This window comes from Chiloscyllium plagiosum, unplaced genomic scaffold, assembly GCF_037043375.1.
Source record: "Chiloscyllium plagiosum isolate Xiang-an unplaced genomic scaffold, Cpla_swu_hap1 HiC_scaffold_1, whole genome shotgun sequence".
Taxonomy (NCBI): domain Eukaryota; kingdom Metazoa; phylum Chordata; class Chondrichthyes; order Orectolobiformes; family Hemiscylliidae; genus Chiloscyllium; species Chiloscyllium plagiosum.
In genome coordinates, this window is record NW_028270139.1 from 125,092,605 (window position 1) to 125,118,484 (window position 25,880).

At 40.6% G+C, this 25,880-nt stretch overlaps 1 protein-coding gene and 1 pseudogene across 5 annotated transcripts in view; both read right to left on the reverse strand.

The window, feature by feature from the left end:
* The window catches only part of wdr7 (WD repeat domain 7), a 686,509-nt gene that overhangs the window by 257,300 nt on the left and 403,329 nt on the right, over window positions 1-25,880 (reverse strand). The window lies entirely within an intron of this gene.
* On the reverse strand, window positions 22,957-23,127 carry LOC122555124 (small nuclear ribonucleoprotein G pseudogene; annotated as a pseudogene).

Sequence of the window (25,880 nt, forward strand, 5' to 3'; positions counted from 1 at the left end):
GGAAAGCCCCTTAAATTGAGACTGGTAAACTTGGGATCCATCACCATGATTCTAAATTAACGGAGGAGCACAGCAGCAGAGCACCAGGAGGAAAGCTACAGCCAAACTTCGAGCAATCAACATAACATGAAAGTCAAGCATTCAAACCACTCATGTCCCGTCATCTGGTTGGGACCTCAGACCTACTGCAGCAACTTTATTCTGTGCATACTGTTACTAGAGCTTATCCCAGGTTTCGGACATCTCTCCCTTGGTGAGAAAGGACCTAAGGTGGCAATGAATTGGGAAAAGCAATGAACCCAGGGCATAAAACTGAATTGACACCCTACTGGCCGGGTTCTGTTTCTACATAACAGAAGTAAGAATAGGACTATGTTGCTAGAATGTGGTTTGATAGATTGTCGTTCTTTATAGGGTTAAATTAAAGGAATCATGTGACCTGCTTTGATCTTGACAGAGAGCCGTGTGAGTGAGGACCAGGGGGCTGCCAGGAAAGTAAACTTTCCTCTAAAAGGACTTAACTCAAGAGTCAACAACCTCCATTATGCAGTAGCAGAGGGAGCGGTGAGAGCAAGGACAGAGGGTTGCTGGGAAAGTAAATTTTTTCTTTCATTTTGACAGAGAGTTGAGTGGGAGCGGTCGAAATGCGCTCTGAGAAGGTCAGTGAGTGATATATTTGGGCAGCAGCTGAACCCAGAGACACTACACATATAGTGCCTCCCACACGCCCTCCTTTTCTAACAAAAAAAGACACTGTGATATGTTGATAAGGTAAGGGTTTGTTATTTCTTTTTTATCATGCGATTGGTTAAAAAAAGCTTTTTTTTCATTTATCTATTGTTTGATATTATAGGTGGACTAAGTTAAACTTAGGCATAAAAATGGCAGGAGATCCCAGACCTGTGTTATGCCCCTTAGGGATGCGGCTGATGTCCCTGATTCCTTCACGTGCAGGAAGTGTGTCCAGCTGCAGCTCTTGTTAGATCGCATGACGGGTCTGGAGCTGTGGATGGGCTTACTTTGGAGCATCTACGAGGCTGAGGTGGTCATAGATAGTGCATTTGGCAAATTGGTCACATCACAGATTAGGATTACTGGGGGAGAAAGGGAATGGGCGATGAAAAGTCAGAGAGACAGCAGGAAGGCAGTGCAGATGTTCCCTATGGTCGTCTCCTCCAAAACAGGCATACAGTTTTGGATTCTGTTGGGGGAGATGGCTCACGAGGGTAAAGACAGCAGTAGCCAGGTTCATGGCATCATGGCTGGCTCTGCTGTACAGATGGGCAGGAAAAACAATGGAAGGACTATAGTCACAGGCGATTCAATTATAAGGAGTGTAGATAGGTGGTTCTGTGGTCGATAACGAGACTCCCGAATAGTATGCTGCCTCCCAGGTGCACGGGTCAGGGATGTCTCAGATCAGCGCAGAACATTCTCAAGGGGGAGGGTGAACAGCCAGCTGTCATGGTGCATATAGGTACCAATAACATGGGTAATAAATGGGATGAGGTTTTACAAGCAGAATTTAGGGAGTTAGGAGCCAAGTTAAAAAGTAGGACCTCACAGGCAGTAATCTCAGGATTGCTACCAATGCCATGTGCTAGTCAGAGTAGAAATGAAAGAATAGTCAGGATGAATAAGTGGCTTGAGGGGTGAAGGAGGGAGAGAGGGGTTCATTGGGAGCAGTTCTGCAGGAGGTGGGACTAGCACAAATTAGACAGTCTCCACCTGGGCAGGACTGGACCACAGTCTTTGGGGGTGCTTTTGCTAACGCTGTTGGGGAGAGTTTAAACTAATGTGGCAGGGGGATGGGAGTCAAAAGAGGAGATTAGTGGACACTAAGGAGATAGCCTGTAAGGAACTAGATAATGAAGTCAGAGTGACTAAGGAGAAGAGTAGGCAGGGAGCAGATGATGAACGCAAAGAGACAGGTGGTCTGAGATCCATTTGTTTTAATGCGAGAAGTATAGTAGGTAAGGCAGATGAACTTAGGGCTTAGATTCATACCTGGGAATATGGCGTCATTGCTGATAGTGAGACTTGGTTGAGGGAAGGGCATGACTGGCAACTAAATATCCCAGGATATCAATGCTTCAGGTGGGAATATGAGGGAGGTAAAAGGGTGGAGGAGTTGCAGTACTAGTCAGAAAGGATATCACAGCTCTGCAGAAGAAGGACACTATGGAGGACTTGAGCAGTGAGACAATATGGGCATAGCTCAGAAATAGGAAGGGCGCAGTAACAAATTGGGGCTGTACTACAGGCCTCCCAATAGCGAATGTGAGATAGAGGTACAAATATGTCAATGGATTATGAAAAGATGTAGGAGCAACAGGGTGGTGATGGGAGATTTTAATTTTCCCAGCATTGGCTGGAATTCATTTAGTGTTAGAGGTCTAGATTTTGTAAGGAGCATCCAGGAGGGTTTTCTAGAGCAGTATGTAAATAGTTCAGGAAGGGGCCATACTGGACCTGGTGTTGGGGAATGAGCGCAGCCAGGTGGTTGAAGTTTCAGTAAGGGATTACTTTGGGAATAGTGATCACAATTCCATCAGTTTTAAAATACTCATGGACAAAGATGTGAGTGGTCCTAAAGGAAGAGTGCTAAACTCGGGGAAGGCCAACTATCCCAAAATTTGTCAGGAGCTGGGAATGTGGATTGGGAGCAGCTGTTTGAAGGTAAATCCACATTTGATATATGGGAGGCTTTTAAATAGAGGTTGATTAGAGTGCAGGATACACATGTCTCTGTGAAAAATGAGGGATCGAAATGGCAAGATGAGGGAACCATAGATGACAGATGAAATTGAGAGACTAGCTAAGAGGAAAAAGAAAGCATACATAAGGTTCCAATCTGAACTGAGGAATTAAGAGGGCTAAAAGGGGTCATGAAATATCTAGCAAACAGGGTTAAGGAAAATCCCAAAGCCTTTTATTCATTTATAAGGAGTAAGAGGGTACCCAGAGAAAGGGTTGGCCCACTCAAGGACAAAGGAGGAAAGTTATGCATGGAGTCAGAGAAAATGGATGAGATTCTGAATGAGTACTTTGTGTTGGCATTCACAAGGAGAGGGACATAACGGATGTTGAGGTTAGGGATAGATGTTTGACTACTCGAAGTCAAGTTGGCATAAGAGGGAGGAAGCTGAAAATGTGTTGCTGGAAAAGCGCAGCAGGTCAGGCAGCATCCAGGGAACAGGAGAATCGATGTTTCGGGCATAAGCCCTTCTTCAGGAGAAAGTGTTGGGTATTCTAAAAGGCATTAAGTTAGGTAAGTCCTGAGGTCCGGATGGGATCTATCCCAGGCTACTGACGGAAGCAAGACAGGAAATAGCTGGGACCTTAACAGATATCTTTCTAGCATCCTTGAACACAGGTGAGGACTCAGAGGACTGGAGAATTGGTCATGTTGTCCCTTGTTTAAGAAGGGTAGCAGGGATAATCCAAGTTATTACAGACCAGTGAGCCTGACATCAGTGGAGAAGATACTGAGGGATGGGATCTATTTATATTTGGAAGAAAATGGGCTTATCAGTGATAGGCAGTATGGTTTTGTGCAGGGAAGGCCATGTCTTACCAACTTAATAGAATTCTTTGAGCAAGTGACAAAGTTGATTGATGAGGGAAGGGCTATAGATGTCATATACTTGGACTTCAGTAAGACGTTTGATAAGGTTCCCTGTGGTAGGCTGATGGAGAAAGTGTAGTCGCATGGGGTCCAGGGTGTACTAGCTAGATGGATAGAGAGCTGGCTTTTCAGCAAGACGCAGAGTAATAGTGGAAGGAGGTTTCTCAAAATGGAGAACTGTGACCAGTGGTGTTCCACATGGATCCGTGCTGGGACCACTGTTGTCTGTGATATACACAGATGATCTGGAGGAAGTAGAAGTCTGATTAGCAAGTTTGCAGATGACACTAAGATTGGTGGAGTAGCAAATAGTGAAGGGCACTGCCAGAGAAGGCAACAGCATATAGCTAGATTGGCGAGTTGGGCAGAGAAATGGCAGAGAGAGTTCAATCTGGGCAATTGTGAGGTAATGTATTTTGTAAGATTCAATTCAACAGCAAACTATATGGTAAATGGAAAAGCCCTGGGGAAAATTGATGTACAGAGAGGTCTGGGTGTTCAGGTCCATTGTACCCTGAAGGTGGCAATGCAGATTGACAGAATAGTCAAGAAGACATAGGGCACACCTTCCTTCATTGGACAGGGTACTGAGTACAAGAGTTGACAGGTTATGTTACGGTTGTATAAGACTTTGGTTTAGCCACATTTGGAATACTAAGTACAGTTCTGGTCGCTGCATTACCAAAAGGAATGTGGATGCTTCGGACAGGGTGCAGAGGAGGTTCACCAGAGTTGCCTGGTTTGAAGGGTGCTAGCTATGAAGAGAGGTTGAGTAGATTAGGGTTATATTAATTAGAAAGACAGAGGTTGAGGGAGGATCTGATTGAGATCTACAAAATCATGAGAGGTATAGATAAGGTGGATAGCAAGAAACTTTTTCCCAAAGCAAGGAATTCAATGACGAAGGGTCACAAGTTCAAGGCGAGCGGGGAAAAGGGAGATATGCGTGGAAAGTTCTTTACACATAGGGTTGCCAGTGAAGGTGGTAGAGGCAGGCACGATAGCATCATTTAAGATGTATCTAGGCAGGGAGCAGAGAGGGATATAGATCCTTAGAAAATAGGTGACAGGTTTAGATCGAGGATCTGGGTCGACACAGGCTTGGAGGGCCGAAGGACCTGTTCCTGGGTTTTAATTTTCTGTGTTCTAGAGTAACAAATCTAGCTGATGTGACTAATAAAAGATTAAAAAGAGGTCTTGATTTATTTGCTTGAATGAAGATGTGAAGTGTTCATAACTGCAGGAAATGGAAGCAATGCCTGTGCTACAGCAGTTAGATTGGTAGTTTCCAAGGAAGGTGTTGAGAATGTCAGTTTTCAGATAGCAATGCTTTAAATGATCCATTTACTTTTAAGACATTGCTGGTGTCTAAAAAATAGCTAATCAGCATTCCTACCTCAATACAAGGCTCATGTAATTTACACTGGCATGGATATAGGTTTTGAGAAGTGAAAGGTTTGCAGAATATTCCTGAATACTCAGACACAGGCAGTCTGCCAGGATCAAGGAATGAGCAGCTAGAGATGGAAATTTGAGATGGTTCACTTTGCAGGAGTATGGATAGTTACTTGAACTCAGTCTGAAAATATTTAATTCCCAAGGATCTGAAATGACTTTGCCTAGAGGGAGAATCTCTCATCCTCACTTTGAAAATCAGTTTTTGGGTCAAATCATTTCCAAGCTGGAAAAGGAACAGAGCAAAAGTAAACCCACGGAATGAAGAATTATTTCAGACTTGGTCCAGGAAAACTGAATGATTACTTAAGGGGCAGTGTAAAGTAAAACTGTGAAGTGAGTTTCTTGATTGCATTACAAGTAAACTGGGAGAAGTTCTACTGTTTTAAAGACTTAATTGCCTGCAACAGTGTTTTTTCTTTTATTCATTTCTGGGATGTGTGCATTGCCGGCTGGCCAGCATCTATAGCCTGTCCCTACTTGCCCTTCAGAAGGTGGTGAAGAGCTGCCTTCTTCAGCAACTGCAGTCCATGCGTTGTAGATAGACCTACAATGCCCTTATAGAGAAAGTTCCAGGATTTAACTCAGTGACAGTGAAGGAATGGCAGTGTATTTCCAAATCAGGATAGTGGGGTAGCTTGGAGGGGAACTTGCAGATGGTAGTGTTCTCAAGTATCTGCTGCTCTTGTGCTTCTCGATGGAAATTGATTGGATTTGGAAGGGGTCTTCTAAGTAGTGTTTATTAAATTGTATATTCATTCCATATGCTCCAGGTACAGTCTTACAATATAAAATTCTGTCATGACACTCTTTTAGCTAACAACTGGAAACTCAATTTCCTTTCTCTTATTGGTCTCACCAGGAATCATAAAATCTATAGGAAATGCATTGAATCCTAAGATCTTAGGGTATCTAGTTTATTCTATATACAATTACTATTTGAAAATAAGCAAGCAAAAAAGTACACCTAAGGCAATTTTTTGGGTATGCTAATTTATAGCTTTTGCTTTATTTGCAATGACAACCCCCTCCCCTCTGTGATAATCATAAAGTTTTGAAAGCTTAATAACATTGAGGATGTACCAAATTCTCCAGAGTTTTAAACAGAACAGTGTACTTTGTCCTTTCAGCTGTAGAGTTGGAGAGACTACCAATGCACTGCACCAGAGGATGAAATAGGATGAAATCTATTAGCACGCTTTTTTTTCAATGTGTCACTGTGTCAGTGGGAAGCAGTGGCCTCTACTAAACTACAGGAAGAATGTAAAAGATAAGCATATCAGTTGATACCTCAAGTAAACTGAGAGCTCTTCTGGTGGAAGTTCAAAACCTTATTTTTTCATTAATTCCAATATCACCAATATAAGTTTGGAAAGCAACTGATCTATTTGCTGCCAAATTCTCTTCATCTTAGGCTTGTTCAAATTTAAAGATATTCAAAAGAATGCCCAAGATCCAAATTATTTCACAGATTGATATGAATAACCAAATAGCTAAAGACATAAACCTGATTGCATCTGAAAACGAATTGCATTGTCAAGCTTTGACATTATTAATCAACAAAATAATTGTAATACAGCTGGATATGATTTCCTTTGTAGAGACACAAAATAAATAGAACAAACCACAATTGTGTATGATTCTCCAATTGTGTTTTATAGTGGTTGTTATGTGAAACCACTATTTCAAAAGCAATTAGGGATGGGTAACTAAATGCTGATTGAGTCAGTGACACTCATGCCCCCTGAACAAATTAAAATATTACAGAAAAACAATTACATAATGATAAATCGTCAAGATAATCTTTATTGGTAATTAAAAGTAATAAACAGTAAATAAATGCTGGTTTGCAACACATCACTGGAATTTAGAAGAAATTTACCCTTTTTTAAATCTGGACAGATCTCAGCATTCCTTTACAGGGATGAGGTTTAAAAAAAGGGCTATTTCTGATGGCAAAAAAATGGAATTCTTTTTCTCCACCTTATATGTCAAGTGGTCAGATGAAACAGTCCTTGTTCTGCTGCCCATTTCTGAGAACAGACATCTTTGTTTAAGCTTTGACTTAGCTTAAATGAACGAATTAATATTGACAAAACATCAACTAAGCTAATGATTGTTAGTTAAGGCAATAAACATGTCACATTAGAGTCAGCACAGTAAAGAGGTAATTAGCTCTGGAAAAGCACTGCTGATTGGAGCTGTTGAGATCTTTTGCTCTTAACCTTTGAGCCCATTATCTGGTACAGACATATGCAGCTACACTAATCTGAATTCACTGTTGACAGCTTGGTTACTGGAAGCTAGTATGTGTGTATTATCAGTATTCAGTTAGTATTAATTTAGACCACAAGTATGAATTTTCAGCTAGAGTGTATAATAAAAATATACATTCAACCATGAATTATGTCAAAAGAAATAGAACATATGATCCTTTCTCACTTCAAGATTGTTTATTTGTAGATAAAACCACAGATTTCAAAACTCTTCCATTAATTGAAAAGATACAGAAACAAAATTAGCCCAAAAGATGTTTTTTTTCTGGTAAATAAAAGCATTTGTGAATTTACTTTCCTCAAATTTTGTGCACTCAATTTCAAACCTTTTCTCACTGGTGTTCACGTGTTCTGTATTGAGGCTCATTGTCATGCTTTGTGTTTGTTACAATTGTTTAGTAATAATAATCTCTCTTAGAAATACAATTTCTCTTATGATTTGAGTGAGTGAAAGAAATGCATGAATAAATCAGTTAGCTACACTGATGCAAATATAATTTGTACTTCAATAAGAATGATCCTCCATTTATCATTCATTAACCCCTGAATGGATTTAGACTGTAAATCACTACATGGTAAGGAAGCAGCAAGCAAATTGTTTTTTTAAAAATATGCTGTAGTTTTGCATGGAGCATGAGTTAAACTTTAAGAGCAGCACAAAACCAAAAACGAGGTTGGATAGCATAAACCACAATGGTGAAACATAAGCAGTTTATAAATGCCATCTCAACCCTAAAACGTATAAACTGATTGTTTATAATATAGAGTCTACAGATAGAGTATATAGGATGACAAGACTAATACAACTTCCACTGTGTTTCAACTTTGCCAGCTGTAAGCACCATGGTAAGTCCGAGCTCCTACACATGCATCACCTGATGCCAGCTCAAAGTCATGCTAAAGCTGCAAAGTTATCACATTTTGTTTTGCTGCTGACTTCGATGTCTGTAATATTATCCAACTTCACTCTTGCCCCAGCCAAGCTGCACTTAAATCCTCAACCATGTTGTTAACTCTAGATTCAACTACTGTAATCTTGCTGATCTTTCAGCGTCCATAATTTAAGCTCATTCAAAACAGTGCTGCTCATATTCCAAATACTTTTTTTTTTACAAAGTTTATCCATTACCCTAAAGGTCAGTGCCATAAATTCATTCTTGGTTCAATATTACCTCAAATTAAAAATGTTCATCCCTTGTTCAAATCTGTCCATGGCTTTACCTTTACCTGACTTTGTCTCCTCTTTCAGTTCTATAATTCTCTAGGAAACCATTTTCCTCCAGCTGTAGCCTCTCAGGCACACCTAGTTTCCTTTGGCCCAATACTGACAGTGCTTTATGTCAGGATCACACATGAGAAAAATCCACCCCACTTCCCCCAAATCTTGAAGTCTCTTTACTTTTCTTTAATATCCGCTTTAAAACGCACCGTTGTACCAATGGGTCCTAATGTCTCTTTCTACACCTTGGAGTCATACTTTGGTTACATTCATGTAACATACATGCTTTTTACTATGTAAAAGATACTTTACAAATGCAAATTCTTATTTGCATGTGGCAGAATCTGTGGAGAGAGAAACAGAGTTTATGTTTCAAGTCCAGTGCGAGTTTTCTTCAGAACAATTCTATTTCTCTCTGTACAGTGGCTGCCAAACCTGCCAAGTTTCTCCAGCATTCTCTGCATCTAAGTCAGATTTCCAGCATTCTAGTAGTTCGCTTTTATCTGACTTAGCCTAATATTTTTTAGGGTTGAAGCCTTGAAGATACTTTTAGACTCTAATATATTTTGTCAAATTACCATTTACAATTATTAATTTCTGCTTAAGATATTTTTGTTGTAGCCAAAAGTGAAACTACTGGACAAGAGAATGCATTATTTTCACTGCGACAGTTAACCTTCTATAGACAGTTGAACAGAAAAAAATACAATTCAAAAAAGGTTTACAATATGAAATAGTCAGGTAGAAAATGCTGTTAAAATAACTACAAATGAACTAAATTCGTTCGATGTTTCTCATGTTCTGTCAAACAAACAATAAAAGAATAAAAATGGAGAATAGCATACTTTTATATACCAGATCCTTGTAATTTCTTGAAATGATAAAGTCTGAAGATACCCTCATTTTGAATTATATCATGTAGTAAAGCAGCAGCGCACAAATGAGAATATATTGTGGGAGGAGACTGGTTTTATTATCTTACAATATACACAGTGTACTCAACCTCCTTATAACTCACTGTTGAAAACAACCTAGCAATATTGAATTTTCTGCACCATAAATTCAACTCCCTTTCAATCCATTCACTTGCTTTTTTATTGCTCTAGTTTTACTCCACTCTTGTTTTGACATGAATATCCATCCTTTTTACTTTGGCAAATAATATGTTAATCAATTACTTTACTGCTAATGTTTACAAATCTCTCCTTTACTGCTATCCTGTTTCCCTGCCACTGTCCCTTTATTTTCCCAAGGTAACCCTTACTTTTGATGTGGTTTCTTGCTGAGTTTCTTTCACATTTTTATTTTTTGCAGAAGACCACAAGTCTTCACTTATTTTTCACCCAGCAGAATGAATACTGTTTTGCACTACTTAGCAAAAACTGACTACATGTGGGTTGCTCAATTGTCATATTTGCTGTGACAGCTACCTCTATTGACAAAAACAGATCCAAAATCTGAACAACTGCACCATTAAGTAACTTTAGCTATTGTATAAAAGTCAAAAAGTGATTTGTCATCCCATCTTAAATAGCAGAAGCAAATGTCCATTGTAAAAACTCGAGTTTTGTTCCTTTGGCTTATGACATCAGTACCTTTTAATAACATTAACATCCTTTAACAATTTCCAGGTACATATTGTTGTCTATACGTACAGCTTTACTGTACATTTACTCGTACCTCCTCAGTGGAATTGAGTTCTTTCATCCATATTTGAACCAAGGATATAATGAGGTCAAGAGCTGAATGGCCTTGGTGGAACCTAAATTGAGTTTTCAACGAGCAGGTGGCTAAGCAAGTACCTAAGCATAATATCCCAATTACCGCCTCCTTGCAATAAACAATAACATTTTCTTGGAAACTCAGCAGGTCCAGCAACATTTTGCTTCGAATCAAATAAGATTCTTCTTCAGAAAAGTTTTCTTTCTTTTCTCTCTCCACAGATGGTGGCATAGATTCAGAATGCAGAGACGGCTTTTTGGCCCATCGAGTTTGCACCAACATAACTAGCATTAAAAGTGCACTAATCTCAATTTCCTCCATTTGTCCCATACCCTTGGACATTATGATTTTTGAAGTACTCGCCCAATTTTGTTTTTTAATTTGTAAGGTTTCCAGCGTCCACCACCTTCCCAGGCAGTGTGTTCTAGATTCCCACTGTTGAGTGAAAATGTTTGTTTTCCTACATTCCCTTTGAATCTCCTGCCCCTTACCCTAAAACTATTCTCGCTGTTACCAGACCTGAGTTTCTCCAGCACTTTATCTTTTTATTTTGAATCTCCAGCATTCATAATACTTTGCTTTCATTTGACATTCTATTAACATTCTATTAGCTTTCCTAATTACTTTCTGTACCTGCAGACTAACCTTTTGGGTTCATGCACAAGGACACTCGGATTCCTCTGCAATCTCTCAACATTGAGGTAATATGCTTCTTTTGCGTTCTTCCTGCCAAAATAGACAACTGCATATTTTTTCACATTGTATCTCATTTGCCAGATCTTTGCCCAATCACTATACAATTAAAAATCACACAACACCAGGTTATAATCCAACAGGTTTAATTGGAAGCACACTAGCTTTTGGAGCGTCGCTCCTTCATCAGGTGATAGTTGGACTATAACCTGGTGTTGCGTGATTTTTAATTTTGTACACCCCAGTCCAACAACGACATCTCCAAATCATCACTATATTATTGATATCACTTATATAATTTCCTTGTATCTTCTTCAGACTATGTTGTGTCATCAGCAAATTTGACAACCATATTTCATCCCATCATCAAAGTAATTTCATTAATTGTAAACAGTTGAGATCCCATCACCAATCCTGCAATACACCATTCATTATATCTTGCCAACCTGAAAAACCAGTTCTGTCTATTCCCTGCTTCATGTCAGACAGACAATCGTCTATTATTGCCGATACGCTATCCCGAGATCCTGACCTTCAATTTTCTCCAATAACCTTTGATATGGCAGCTTATCAAATGCCTTCTGGAAATCTAAGTGAAGTACAACCACTGGTTCTCCTTTATCAACAACCTGTGTTACTGCCTCAAAGAAATGTAAGTTCTCTCCCCTCCCTTGTCCACCTTCCACAGGATTGTTCCCTCTGGAACACCCTGGTCTACTCCTCCTTCAGTCACAATACCTTCCCCCACATCACCTTCTGCAATCGCAGAAGGTGTAACATCTGCCTGTTTATTTCCACCCTACTCACTATCCAAGGCCCCAGTCACACCTTGATGAAGCAGTATCTTATCTGCACTTCACTCACACTCGTCGACTGTATTCACTGTTCACAATGTGGTCTCCTCTACACTGCGGAAATGAAACACAGACTGGGTGACTGCTTCACAGCATACTTATGTTCTGTCTGCAAAAAAGCCCTAAACTTCCAGTTGCCTGCCACTTCATCACACCACCATGTTCCCTGGCCAACATCTCTGTCTCAAATTGCCACAGTGCTCCAGCGAAGCTCAGAAAGAACAGCATCTTATTTTCTGCTTGGGGACTTTGCAACCTTATGTAAAAAATATCAAATTCAACAATTTTAGAGCTTGAGCATCTTCTCCTGTGTCCTTATCCCAATGCCCATACACCAGGCCTTGTCATCACATGGGCTGCTACCATACACAAGCCATTTCAGCTACTGATAGTCCCTCTTAGTGGCTATTCACTCTCCCAGACTGGCCTTTACCTGCCCTTTGACTGCACAACTGTTTTCCTCTCTTTTTGGGGTCTATTTCCACCTATTTGTTCACTCCTCTCCCCTTGGTTAAATAGCAACTTTTTCCTAGCTATAATCAGTTCTGAAGAAGGGTCACGGAGTCAAAACATTAACTCTGATTTCTCTCCACAAATGCTACCAGACCTGCTGAGTTTTTCGAGCAATTTCTGTTTTTGTTTATGATTTCCAGCACCCACAGTTCTTTCAGATTTTTATTCTAGGTCATTTAGTCTGATATCATTTATAGAGAAAATGCTAGAGTTCATTATTGAAGACGTAACAGCAGAGTACATGGAAGACAGTGACAGAATTGGACAGGATCAGAATGTATTTATGAAACAGAATCATGCTTGACAAATTTATTGGAGTTTTCTGAGGATGTTGATTGGGTGGATCAAGTGAATATGGTTGATTTGGACACTCAGAAGATGTTTGACAAGGTTCACATAAGAGGTTAGCATGTAAACTTCAAGTGCATGGGACTGGGATAGTATCCTGACATGGATAGTGAATTGACTGGCAGACAGAAAATAAACAGTAGGAATAAATGGGTCATTTTCTGAGTGGCAGCCAGTGACGATTGGAGTACCAAAGGGATCAGTACTTGGACCCCAGCTCCTCACTGTATTTTATATATATATATATATATGTAAATAATTTAGATGAGAAAACTATAATATCTCAACTTTACGGATGACATAAAGCTGCAAGGGTGAGCTGTGAGGAAGACGCAGAGCTGCTTAAGTGTGATTGGATAAGTTGAGTGAGTAGAAAAATCCAAGGCAGATGAAGTATAATTTGAATAACTACGAGGTTATTAACTTTGGTAACAAACACACAAAGGCAAATTATCTTAAAAACAACACGTTAGGAAAGGAGAGGTGCAAAGAGACCTGGGTGCCCTTGGTGCAACAGCTAGTGAAGAAGGCAAATGACATATTGGCCTTATTGGGAAGAGGATGTAAGTACAGGAGCAACAATATATTACTGTAATTGTACAGGGCCTTGGTGGGACCACACCTGGAGTATTGTGTGCAGTTTTGTTCTCCTTACCTAGGGAAGGATGTTCTGGTTATGGAGGGAATGCGACAAAGGTTTACCAGATTTATTGCTGGGATGGTTAAATTGATGTATGAGGAGCAACTTGATTGGTTAGGACTACATTCACTGAAGTTTAGGTGAACAAGGGGGGATCTTTTAAAAAATGTACAAAAGTCTAATAGAAATTGAAAACAGAGAAAGAATGCTTCCAATGATGGGGGAATCCAGAAGCAGGGGTCAGGGTCTAAGGATATGGGGTAGGCCATTTAGGATGGAGATAAAAAGAAATGTCTTCATTCGGAGAGTGGTGAACCTGTGGGATTTTTGCCACAGAAAACAGCTGATGCCAAAACATCAAATATTTTCAAGAAAGAGTTAGAAATAGTTCTTAGAGGTAAAGGGATCAAAGGGTATGGGACAAAGTCAGGAATGGGGTACTGAGTTGGATGATCAGCCATGATCATATGAATGGTGCAGCATGCACGAAGAGGCAAATGGCCTACTCCATTTCCTATTTTGCATCTTTCTATTTTCTTAATACCTTTCTCTTCTTAACTACTGTAGGTACTAGAATAATAGTCGCATTTTTTTGGGGTCGACTATTACATGGATATAATTTTTTTGAGGGGCTGAAATTCATGCCCGTCGAAATTGATACCATATCATTAGGAGAAGCCCAATTGATCTCGAAATGAATAAAGAGAAATAAAACTGAATTATGGTAATTATGAAAACCCAGAGCAGAACACAACAGCCAGTGGACTGGAGGACTGGGAGCGGAGCAGAACAACCAGCAGTCTGGAAAGCTGGAATGGGACGTGACGGCCGGCACACTGACTCATAACCGTTGATCTGTTATAGTGTCACAGAGATGTACAGCACTGAAACACATCCTTTGGTCCAACTCGTCCATGCCAACCAGGTATCCCAACCTAATCTAGTCCCATTTGCCAGCACTTGGCCCATATCCCTCCAAATCCTTCCTATTCATATACCCATCCAGATGCCTTTTAAATGTTGCAATTGTACCAGCCTCCGCCACTTCCTCTGGCAGCTCATTCCATACATGCACCACCCTCTGTGTGGAAAAAGTTGCCCCATAGATCCCTTTTATATCTTTTCCCTCTAACCTTAAACCTATGCCCTCTAGTTGTGGACTCCCCGACCCCAGGGAAAAAACTTTGTCTATTTATCCTATCCATGCCCCTCATGATTTTATGAGGTCACGCCTCTGATGCTCCAGGGAAAACAGCCCCAGCCTATTCAACCTCTCCCTTTAGCTCAAATCCTCCAACCCTGGCAACATCCTTGTAAGTCTTTTCTGAACCCTTTCAAGTTTCACAACATCCTTCTGATAGGAAGGAGACTAGAATTGTACGCACTATTCCAAAAGTGAACTAACAAACATCCTGTACAGTCACAACATGATCTCCCAACTCCTATACTCAATGCTCTGACGAATAAAGGAAAGTATACCAAATGCCTTCTTCACTATCCCATCTACCTGCGACTCCACTTTCAAGGGGCTATGAATCTGCACTCCAAGATCTCTTTGTTCAGCAACACTCCCTGGGACCATATCATGAAGTGTATAAGTCCTGCTAAGGTTTGCTTTCCCAAAATACAGCAACTCGCATTTATCGAGAGTCATAGAGATGTACAGCATGGAAACAGACCCTTCAGTCCAACCCGTCCATGCCGACCAGATATCCCAACCCAATCTAGTCCCACCTGCCAGCACCCGGCCCATATCCCCCCAAACCCATCCTATTCATATACCCATCCAAATGCCTCTTAAATGTTGCAATTGTACCAGCCTCCACCACATCCTCAGGCAGCTCATTCCATACACGTACCAACCTCTGCATGAAAAAGTTGCCCCTTGGGTCTCTTTTATATCTTTCCCCTCTCACCCTAAACCTGTCCCCTCTGGTTCTGAAATTCCCGACCCCAGGGAAAAGACTTTGTCTATTTATTCTATCCATGCCCCTCATAATTTTGTAAATCTCTATAAGGTCACCCCTCAGCCTCCGACGCTCCAGGGAAAACAGCCCCAGCCTGTTCAGCTTCTCCCTGTAGCTCAGATCCTCCAACCGTGGCAACATCCTTGTAAATCTTTTCTGAACCCTTTCAAGTTTCACAACATCTTTCCAATAGGAAGGAGACCAGAATTGCACGCAATATTCCAACAGTGGCCTAACCAATGTCCTGTACAGCCGCAACATGACCTCCCAACTCCTGTACTCCAAGGTCTCTTTGTTCAGCAACACTCCCTAGGACCTTAATCTAAATTAAACTCCATCTGCCACTCCTCAGCCCATTGGCCTATCTGATCAAGATCCTGTTGTAATCCGAGTTAACCTTCTTTGCTGTCCACTACACCTCTTCTGACAATCAACACAGGATTTACGGTCATTATTAGACTGTCAATTCCAAATTTTTAATTGGATTCAAATTCTGACATCTGAGGAGGCATGATGTGAACAAAGTCCCCTGATCATGAGCCAAGTTCCTGGATTAGTAAAGGGCTTATACCCAAAATGTCAATTGTCCAGTGAAGGACGAGGGTCGACCTTTACACGAGATTAAATGGAAAATTCCAGATTATTTGGCCAAAAATGGGGGCTAAACGTTTATTCGAGTATACACATATTTTATCTGCAGGACGAGCAAAGGTCGTTAAAGCTATGCAATAAGGCACACTTACATCGTATTTAAAATTCATGTACCAAATCTAGTTTTGGGCAAACAGATAATCAGGTTTCATAGTGTCCACTCTACTTAAATAGCACACAAAAGAGACCCTGAACTTCATATTTATCCTCAACAATTATATAGGTAAAAACAATGACTGCAGATGCTGGAAACCAGATTCTGGATTAGAGGTGCTGGAAAAGCACAGCAGTTCAGGCAGCATCCTCGGTTGCTGCCTGAACTGCTGTGCTTTTCCAGCACCTCTAATCCAGAATCAACAATTATATGCCTGAGGCTTCCTACTGCAATCAGTTACCTATCACTCAGAGAAAAAGAAAACAATGAGCCTAAGGCAGTTTTTAGTAATTTTCAATCTGCCAACAATGGCTTAGCAAGCAATAGAGAAACACTGTAGCAGTTAAGTTAATTTGCATAATTACACAGTTACAGAAATTCTGCTGCAATTATTCTTGAAACATGGCTTTCACTAAAATACACAGCTTTCACAGATATGCATCCTATAAATCACCATTTTGTGTGAAACTTCAAAACAATTTGGAGGTTTACTTGTAGAGTTTGAGGTACAAGTCGTAAATAAGAACTAATCGAGGCTGCATGTACAACATTTAGAAACATCTGGTTAATGAACATAATTTGAAATATCTTTTGAGAGGGGCTCTTAGTCAAAGCTTCATTTTATAGCTACTCTATCCTATTCTGCTCTGACAATCAAAGTACAATGCAACGTGATTGATAGCTAGTTGTTAGTTACACAATTTGAATATAGCATGGTGAGTACAGCTCACCATGGCCTCTATACAAAGAATAAAATGCAAGAATTGCAAACATATGCTGTATAGCACATACTATACTCCAATCCCAAAAGGTCACAATGCTTTGCAACTATATCATTACACTGCACTAATAGCCTTGAGCTGTTCAAAGTACCAAAAGTCAATTCATTTAAAGTAGGTCATGCTACATTAAAAAAAAGTCATTTATATTCCAATATACTTTTCAGTTAGGTAATCTAAAATACGACAGGCAGTCAAATCAGAAGATGTTACCAGGATATGGAGTAACTTTGCAACATGGCTTACTGTTATTATGACAGGAGGCATTACAATTTGAGAGAGAGTTTATATCAGCTTGCCGCCTGAAATTTAACTAAACAGCTTTTTAAGACATGGCAGCACCTTAAGCGTTTGAATTTTAAATGGCTGTTATTTCCCAATAAGAAGGTACATGACCCATATTGTAGGTGCCATTTGGTGAATCACTAATGAGAAGTTCAGTAGGTGGCATCATTTTGTAATTAAATAGCTCATGAACCAGTTGTAAAGTCAACAAAGATTAATGGCATGAGCCAACCATGGTCAGCATATGTATTTCTATAGAATTTTGTTAGTACCAATCAGAGTGTAAAAGAAAGCTTTGCATGTTACAGTAATGAATTACTACACACACAATAGGAAGCTCAAAGTCAGCCAATGATTATAAAAGGCAATGTCAACCATTTGTTTGCTTCATTTATCTATTGAGTTTTATTGGTTGTATTCTTTCCTACGTCATGGCTGGAATTTTATGGAGTTTATTTCAATAAAGTAGACATGTCAAATATTACACAAGAAATTAACAATTCATTCGTATTACCTACTTAGCCAATAAGAATACATTATTTTGACAGTATCTTTATGAGAAACAGTGCAAATGCAATGCAAGTTCTTTAAATGTATGCAAATTAATGACTCACAAACAGTTGGAGTTTTTGGAATATACAGTTTTGTTCTGAAATTGAAGATATTGATGTCAGTGACAAGGTTTTAATAAGTAAATGGAAGTTGGGATTTGAAGCTGAGGATATTAGACACATTCTGCTATATCGATTAAACCAATGTTGTTTGAAACATTGCAAAACTTAAGGACCTCCAGGAGATGCTGTTGACAACAGCTTTTAAAACCACTCAGCTTTTCAGCACGAGAATAGTTATGTTTCCTGGATGTAATTTCCTGCTTTTTATCCAGCTAGCATCTTGGAATATAGTAAGTTATTTACCTGCACACTCAGGAGGCAAAATCTAATTCTTCAATAACAGATCTTTCCTTCATGATGCCATTTATGACCCAGGATGACTGATAACTTGGAATATTTAGGGCATAAATGATGCAAGGTTTGGATATCAATCTGCTCGTTCCCCAACTGGAAACCATGGATGAACTGGGAAATTCATTGCATACTGAAAACCAGGCATGCAGTGTTCAAGTCAGACCTTTACAGGAAATCTAGATATGACTTCCTTATGGCCATTAGGAAGGCCAAGAGGCATTACCAGACTAAGTTAGAGATCTAAACTAACTTACTGACACTCTGTGCCCATGGCAAGGTCTACACAACATAATGGGTTAAACAATGAAGTGGAACACACTAGTGAACAAAAATACATCCCTCCCTGATGCGTTCAATGCTTTTCATGCTCGGTTCGAACAGATGGTTGATGAAACAGTGTCACCTGTCTCGACAGTCTCGGACGCACCTATTCATTCAGTCACTGCTGCAGACCTTAGACCAGCCTTCTTGAGGGTGAACCCTGGAAAGTGACTGACCCAGATGGAGTTCCTAGCCATGCACTCAATCATGTGTGGATGAGCTGGCAGGACTAATCGCTGACATCTTTATCTTCTCCTTGCTGTAATCGGAAGTCTCCATCTGCTTCAGGAAGACAACCATCATCCCAGTACCAAAGAAAATACATGCAACCATGTCTCAATGACTACCGCTTGGTGGCTCTGACCTCCATAATTATGAATAGCTTTCAGAGGTTAGTCATGGCTCATATCACTTGATCCCTTGCAATTTGCCTACCGGTTCAACAGGTCCACGGCAGACGCCATCTCCCTAATCCCACACTCGTCCCTGTAACATCAGGATAATAAAGGGTACCTATATCAGGCTTCTATTTTTTGACTACAACTCCGCTTACAACACTATAATCCCAACAAAAATAATCTCCAAACTGAGTCCTACATCTCTGTTCCACCCTTTGCAACTGGATTCTCAACCTTTTGACTCGCAGACCACAATCAGTGAAGATATGTAACAGCACCTCCTCTATGACAATCCTCAACACCAGTGCCCTGCAAGGATGTGTACTGCACACAAAACAAAAACTTTTCACTGTACTTAGATACATGCAACAATGATAAACCAAATCAAAAAATCAAATTAAATGTCTATGCCAAGAATGGATATGATTCAAACAGCGGAGCCAATGCAATCTGAAAGTGGCCTTACATATTGAAATCCTCTACTCCAAGGAGTCACATCAAATCAGTCACTGGGTGCACAGATTTCTAGATATTAATGGCATCCATAAGACGTAGAAGCAGGAGTAGGCTATTTGTCCTAATTGTCTGTCAATAAAACAACTTCTTTGATTTTTTTCCTAATTTTTCTCACCTGACTAATCTTTTAATCATTCTTCACTGTTATTAAATTAGATTCCCTACAGTATGGAAAAAGGCCTTAGACCCTCTGAAGAGTAACCCACCCAGACCCATTCCCCTATCCTACCCTATATTTACCCCTGACTAATGTACCTAACACTATAGGCAATTTAGCATGACCAATTCACTAGACCTGCACATCTTTGGATTGTGGGAGAGCACCCAGAGAAAACCCACGCAAACACAGAGAGCATGTGCAAACTCCACACAGACAGTCGCCCAAGGTGGGAAATGAGTCAGGGTCCCTTGCGCTGTGAGGCAGCAGTATTAACCACTGAGCCATCGTGCAGAGTGTTCTTTTAATACTCTAATCTTCTGACCACCCACTTTTGCACAATTATATTTTGTCATATTTAACATTCTTACTTCGCCTCAGATGGTGGGTTCTCCACTGAAAGATTTCTTCTCAGAAAATATCTTTATAATGTAATATTCGCTTTGATAGCCTTGCAATATTTTCATGCAGTCTTTGCATTTTGGCAATTTTTTTGTATAGCTCTCCAGTTCATTGGATGCTCATTTTCCATTGATCTGAGTCAGCGGTTTCTTGTACTTTAATACTTTTTAATGCAAATTCCCTACCAAGCCACTCACCACCCTGACTTGAAAATACATCAACATTCCTTCAGTGTCACTGGGTCAATATCTTGGAACTCCCTCCTTAACAGCATTATGGGTGCACTTACACCAAATGGACTGCAGTGGTTCAAGAATGCAGCTCACCACCACCTTCTAAAGAGCAACTTGTGATTGGCTATAACATTCCGCTCACATTCCATGAGAGGTGTAAAAATATTGCTGCACATAAATATGTCATGGAGAGACTTTGTCTTTTAAGAATATCTACTAATTTAGACCATAAAATGTGGGAACAGAAGTAGCCCATCAAGGCCAGGCAGCATCCGAGGAGCAGGAGATTCGACATTTGAGGCATAAGCACTTCATCAGGAAGCCCTTCACCAGGCTTATCCCCGAAATGTCGATTCTCCTGCTCCTATGATGCTGCCTGACCTGCTGGCCTTTTCCAGCACCACACTCTCGACTCGGATCTCCAGCATCTGCAGTCCTCACTTTCTCCCATTGGCCCATCAAATCTGCTCCACTATTCACCGAGATCACAGCTGATCTGATAATCCTCTACTCCACTTTCCACCCTTATCTTTATAGCCATAGCTACTCTTATTGATAAATTTATGTCGATCTTAGTCTTAAATACAATTAATGACCCAGCCTTGACAGCCTCTGTGGTAAAGAGTTTCACTGATTCACTCGCCTCTGAGAAACAATATTGTCATCCATCTTAAATGTGCAGCTGCTTACACTGATCTGTTCTCTGGTCCAATACTCTCTCACAAGGGGAGAAAGCTTCTCAACATGTATCTTGTCAAGCCCCCTCAGAATCTTAACATTTTAATAAGATCTCCCATTCTTCTAAAATCTAATGAGTACAAGCACAACCTACTTACCCTTCCTCATAGGAAATCTCTCCATACCCGAGATCAAACAAGTGAACCTTCTCTGGACTTCCTCCAATACCAGCGTATCTTTCCTTCGATAATAAAATCAAAACTGTTCACAGTATTCAAGGTTTGGTCTGACACGTGCTGTGTAGTTTTAGCAAGTTCTCTCTATTTGTATACTGCATTCCATTTAAAATAAGGGCTAATCTTAGTTGCTGGCATGTTGTGATTTATGAATGCTCTATGTTGCAGTTTTCTGTTGTATCTTCCAATTTAAATATCATTAAATTTGACTGTTTTTCCTGTCAACGTATACAACCTTACATTTTCCCACATCACATTCCATTTGTCAAGTATTTGCCTCCACCCAACTTGCCTATATTCCTCTGCTTGCTCGTTGTGTCACCCTCACCATTGGCCTTCCCACTAAGTTTTATGTCATCCTAAACTTGGCTGCAATACATTCCTTTCCCTCATCCAAGTTATTAATATAACCTTTAAATAATTGTGATCCCAGAAATAATTGTGCTCTCACTTCACTTGTATTGGATACTATCCTGAAAATTCCTTCTTTATTCCAACTCTTAGCCTTCTAGCCAGTCCTCAAATCATGCCAATAGACTGTTCCCCAATAGCATGGGCTCTTATCTGATTAAGGCGCTTATGTTCTTTGTGTTTATCCAAATGTATTATATCAACCGGTTCCCTGATATCTACCCTACTTGTTATCTCATCAAAGAACTCTGATAAATGTATCCGCTTTGTGAAGCAATGCTGAATATTTCATGCATTAGAGCTGAAAATGTGTTGCTGGAAAAGCGCAGCGGGTCAGGCAGCATCCAAGGAGCAGGAGAATCGACGTTTCGGGCATGAGCCCTTCTTCAGGAGCCTTCTTCGGGCTCATGCCCAAAACGTCGATCCTCATGCTCCTTGGATGCTGCCTGACCTGCTGCGCTTTTCCAGCAACACATTTTCAGCTCTGATCTCCAGCATCTGCAGTCCTCACTTTCTCCTATTTCATGCATTAGTAAATGCTATGCTGTTACAATCTTCATAACAGACCAACATTTGTCCAATTATAGGTGTTCAGCTTAGAGATGAAATAGGAATAGAGTTATTACTTTGAGTCCAATATGACCTCTTCTTCAGAACTTCAAAGCTTTGGCATTCCTAAGAAGAATCATATTGGACTTGAAACATTAATTTAATTCTGATCTCTCCAGGGATGATGTCAGACCTGCTAACTTTCTCCAGCACTTCCTGTTTTTGTATTACATTGGTAGTTTTCCAATCCTCTGAGAAATTTCTAGAATTTAAGGATTCTTGAAAGATTATTACAGTGCATCCACAAAGTCTATGGCTACTTCCTTTAACACTGTAGGATGCAAATCATTATATCTATGGGTGTATTCGTTATCAGCCCATGAGTTCCCTAGAACTATTACTGGTGGTAATCATGTTTATTTCCTTCTCGTGTTTAGCCCTTTGATTGCTAAGAATTTTTGAAATTCTATTAGTATTCTTTACTGTGGTTACTGATGCAAAATATTTATTCAACTTCTCTGGCATTTCCTCACTCCCCATTATTTCCTAAACATTGTGTTCTCAATGGACTATGTTCACTTCGCCCTTTGTTCAGTTTATTTTCATAGAACTGCAGATTTGATGTCTTGTAGTTCATCCTAGTATTATGAAGTACTCACAAACTAGTTAGGCTGCACTGAATCAACTTTAAACAAATTACTGTCTACAACCATAAAAACTAAGGACAAACACTACACAGCTCACAATAATTATATGTGGAGAGATTTGTGTCATCTTTTCACAGTAAAAAATGAAAAATCACAAAACACCAGGTTAGAGTTGGACAGGTTTACTTGGAAGTACAAGCTTTTGGAGTGCCCCTCCTTCATCAACTAGCTTGTTTTCACAGTAATGCTGTTTTCACTAATCTTGTTCCAAGTCTTCCAGCATTCTAATGCTGTTCCCTTGAATAATAACCATGTCGTTGTTGTTCTTACCCATCACAAGATTCATGAAAAGGTCGAAGCTATGCAGAATTCCTTGTACATGCCTTCCCCCAGTCAGTCTGAATAGCACTTTCTTGTCCATGAATTTCTAGAGCTTGAATTGCACTTTGTTCATGGTGCCAATGGTGGGGCCAGCATTTTCTGTTTCTCTGGACCTTTCGCTTTGATCTCCTTGTGACCTTATAGAGGTTTACAAAATTATGAGGGGCATGGATAGGATAAATAGACAAAGTCTTTTCCCTGGGGTCAGGGAGTCCAGAACTAGAGGGCATAGGTTTAGGGTGAGAGGGGAAAGATATAAAAGAGACCTAAGGGGCAACGTTTTCACGCAGAGGGTGGTACGTGTATGGAATGAGCTGCCAGAGGAAGTGGTGGGGGCTGGTACAATTGCAATATTTAAGAGGCATTTGGATGGGTATATGAATAGGAAGGGTTTGGAGGGATATGGGCCGGGTGCTGGCAGGTGGGACTAGATTGGGTTGGGATATCTGGTCGGCATGGACAAGTTGACCAAAGGGTCTGTTTCCATGCTGTACATCTCTAGGACTCTCTGACTCTATATGCCCATCGGTCTCAATTTGGACTGCTAATTAATTTATTTTGTTCCAAACACTATGCAATTTAAGTAAAGAACAATTGCTTTCAAATTTTACCCTTATCTCCCCAGTTTTGACCGATGTTTCTTTTAAGCTACATGGCTACTTCTACTACAGTGAAGAATGTTACCTCAGGATCTTGATCATTTGGGCCATTGGCCTGAGGAGTGGCAGATGAATTTTAATTTTTAATTTGGATAAATTCGAGGTATTGCACTTTTGTAAGACAAACAAGGGCAGGACTTATAGAGTTAATGGTAGGGCCGTAGATAGTGTTGTTGAACAGAAAGACCTAGGGGTTCAGGTACATAGCCCGTTGAAAGCTGCATCACAGGTAGACAGGGTAAGAAGGCATTTAGCATGTTTGCCTTCATTGCTCAGATCAGTGAGCACAGGAGTTGGTACATCATGTTGAGATTGTACACAATGTTGGTGTGTCTAACTCTGGTCACCCAGCTATAGAAAGGATATTATCAAATTGGAGATATTGTATTGAATTTATTGTCATGTGTACCAAGGCACTGTGAAAAGCTTTGTCTTGTGAGCAATACAGGCAGATCACATAGTTAAGTAGCATAGATAAGTAAATAATAGATAAACAGCAGCAAAAACAAAAACACAGGTATAGGCGAATGTTAAGAGTTTGAGAGTCCACTCAGTATTCTAACAACAGTAGGGTAGAAACTGTTACGAAACTGGCTGGTGCATGTGTTCAGGCTTCTGTACCTTCTCCCCGATGGTAGAGGTTGTAGAAAAACATTGGAGGGTGGGATGGATCTTTGACAATGCTGGCATCCTTTTCTTGACAGCGGGCCTGGTAGATAAATTCTATAAGGTAAAAACAATGACTGCAGATGCTGGAAACCAGATTCTGGATCAGTGGTACTGGAAGAGCACAGCAATTCAGGCAGCATCCGAGGACAGGCAAAATCGACGTTTCGGGCAAAAGCCCTTCATCAGGAATAAAAAAAGCTATAAATTCTATAGATGAGAGGTTGGCCTTTGTGATTGTCCAGGCCGAGTTTATCACTCTCTGTAACCATCTCCAATCTTGAATGGTACAGTTGCCATACCAGGTAGTGATACATCCAGACAGAATGCTCTCCATGGCCCACCTGTAAATGTTGGCAAGGGTATTCGCTGTCATGCCAAATTTCCTCAGCTGCCTCAGGAAGAAGAGACCTTGTTGGGCCTTTGTAACCAGTGCGTTCATGTGAAGAGTCCAAGAAAGCTTGTTTGGATGACCAAACCCAGGAGCTTGACACTCTCCACTCATTCCACCTCTGTGCTGTTAATGTGTAGGGGGTCACGCGTAACATCCCGCCGAAAGTCAATAATGAGTTCCTTAGTTTTGCTGGCATTGAGAGATAGGTTGTTCTCAGTGCACCATTTTTCCAGGTCTTCCAATCTCCCGTCTGTAGTCTATTTCGTCGCCATCAACTGACTATAGTAGTGTCATCAGTGAACTTGTAAATGGCATTAGTCTGGTATTTGGCAATGCAGTCATGATATACAGTGAGTGCAGTAGGGGGCTAAGTGCGCACCCCTGGGGGGCTCCAGTGTTGAGTGTTAGTGAGGATGAAATATTGTCCCCAGTCTTCACTGATTGTAGCCTGAGAGTCAGGAAACTAAGTATCCAGTTGCAGAGTGTGGGGCTTAGCCCAAGATACTAGCCTCGAGGGGATAATAGTGTTGAAGGCTGAACTGTAGTCAATGAGTAGGATTCTTATGTAGCTGTTCTGGGTGTCAAGATGTTCTAGGGAGGAGTGAAGGGCAAGTGATATGGCATCTGACATGGTTCTGTTGGTCCGATAGGTAAACTGGAGTGGGTCAAGAGTAGTGGGGAGGCTGGAGTTGATTAATTTCATGACCAGCCTTTCAAAGCACTTCATGACCACCGGAGGTAGGGCCACTGGGCGGTAGTCATTGAGACATGCTGCACAGCAATGATGTTGGCCCTCTTGAAACAGGCAGGGACAGTGGCCTGCTGCAGGGAGAGGTTGAAGATGTCTGAGAAGACCTCTGCCAGTTGATCAGAGTGCACGGCCTGGTACTCCATCTGGTCCCATCACTTATTTGGATTCACATGAAGGAAAACTGATCTGACCTCTGATGTGGTGACTGTTGGGATAGGTTCGTCAGGACTTGTTGGAATACATATTACCTCTCTGCCGAAATTATGCTCAAAGCAATTAGAGGGTTTGAATTTTCAGGAAAGGCTGGATAAGCTGGGATGCTTTTACAT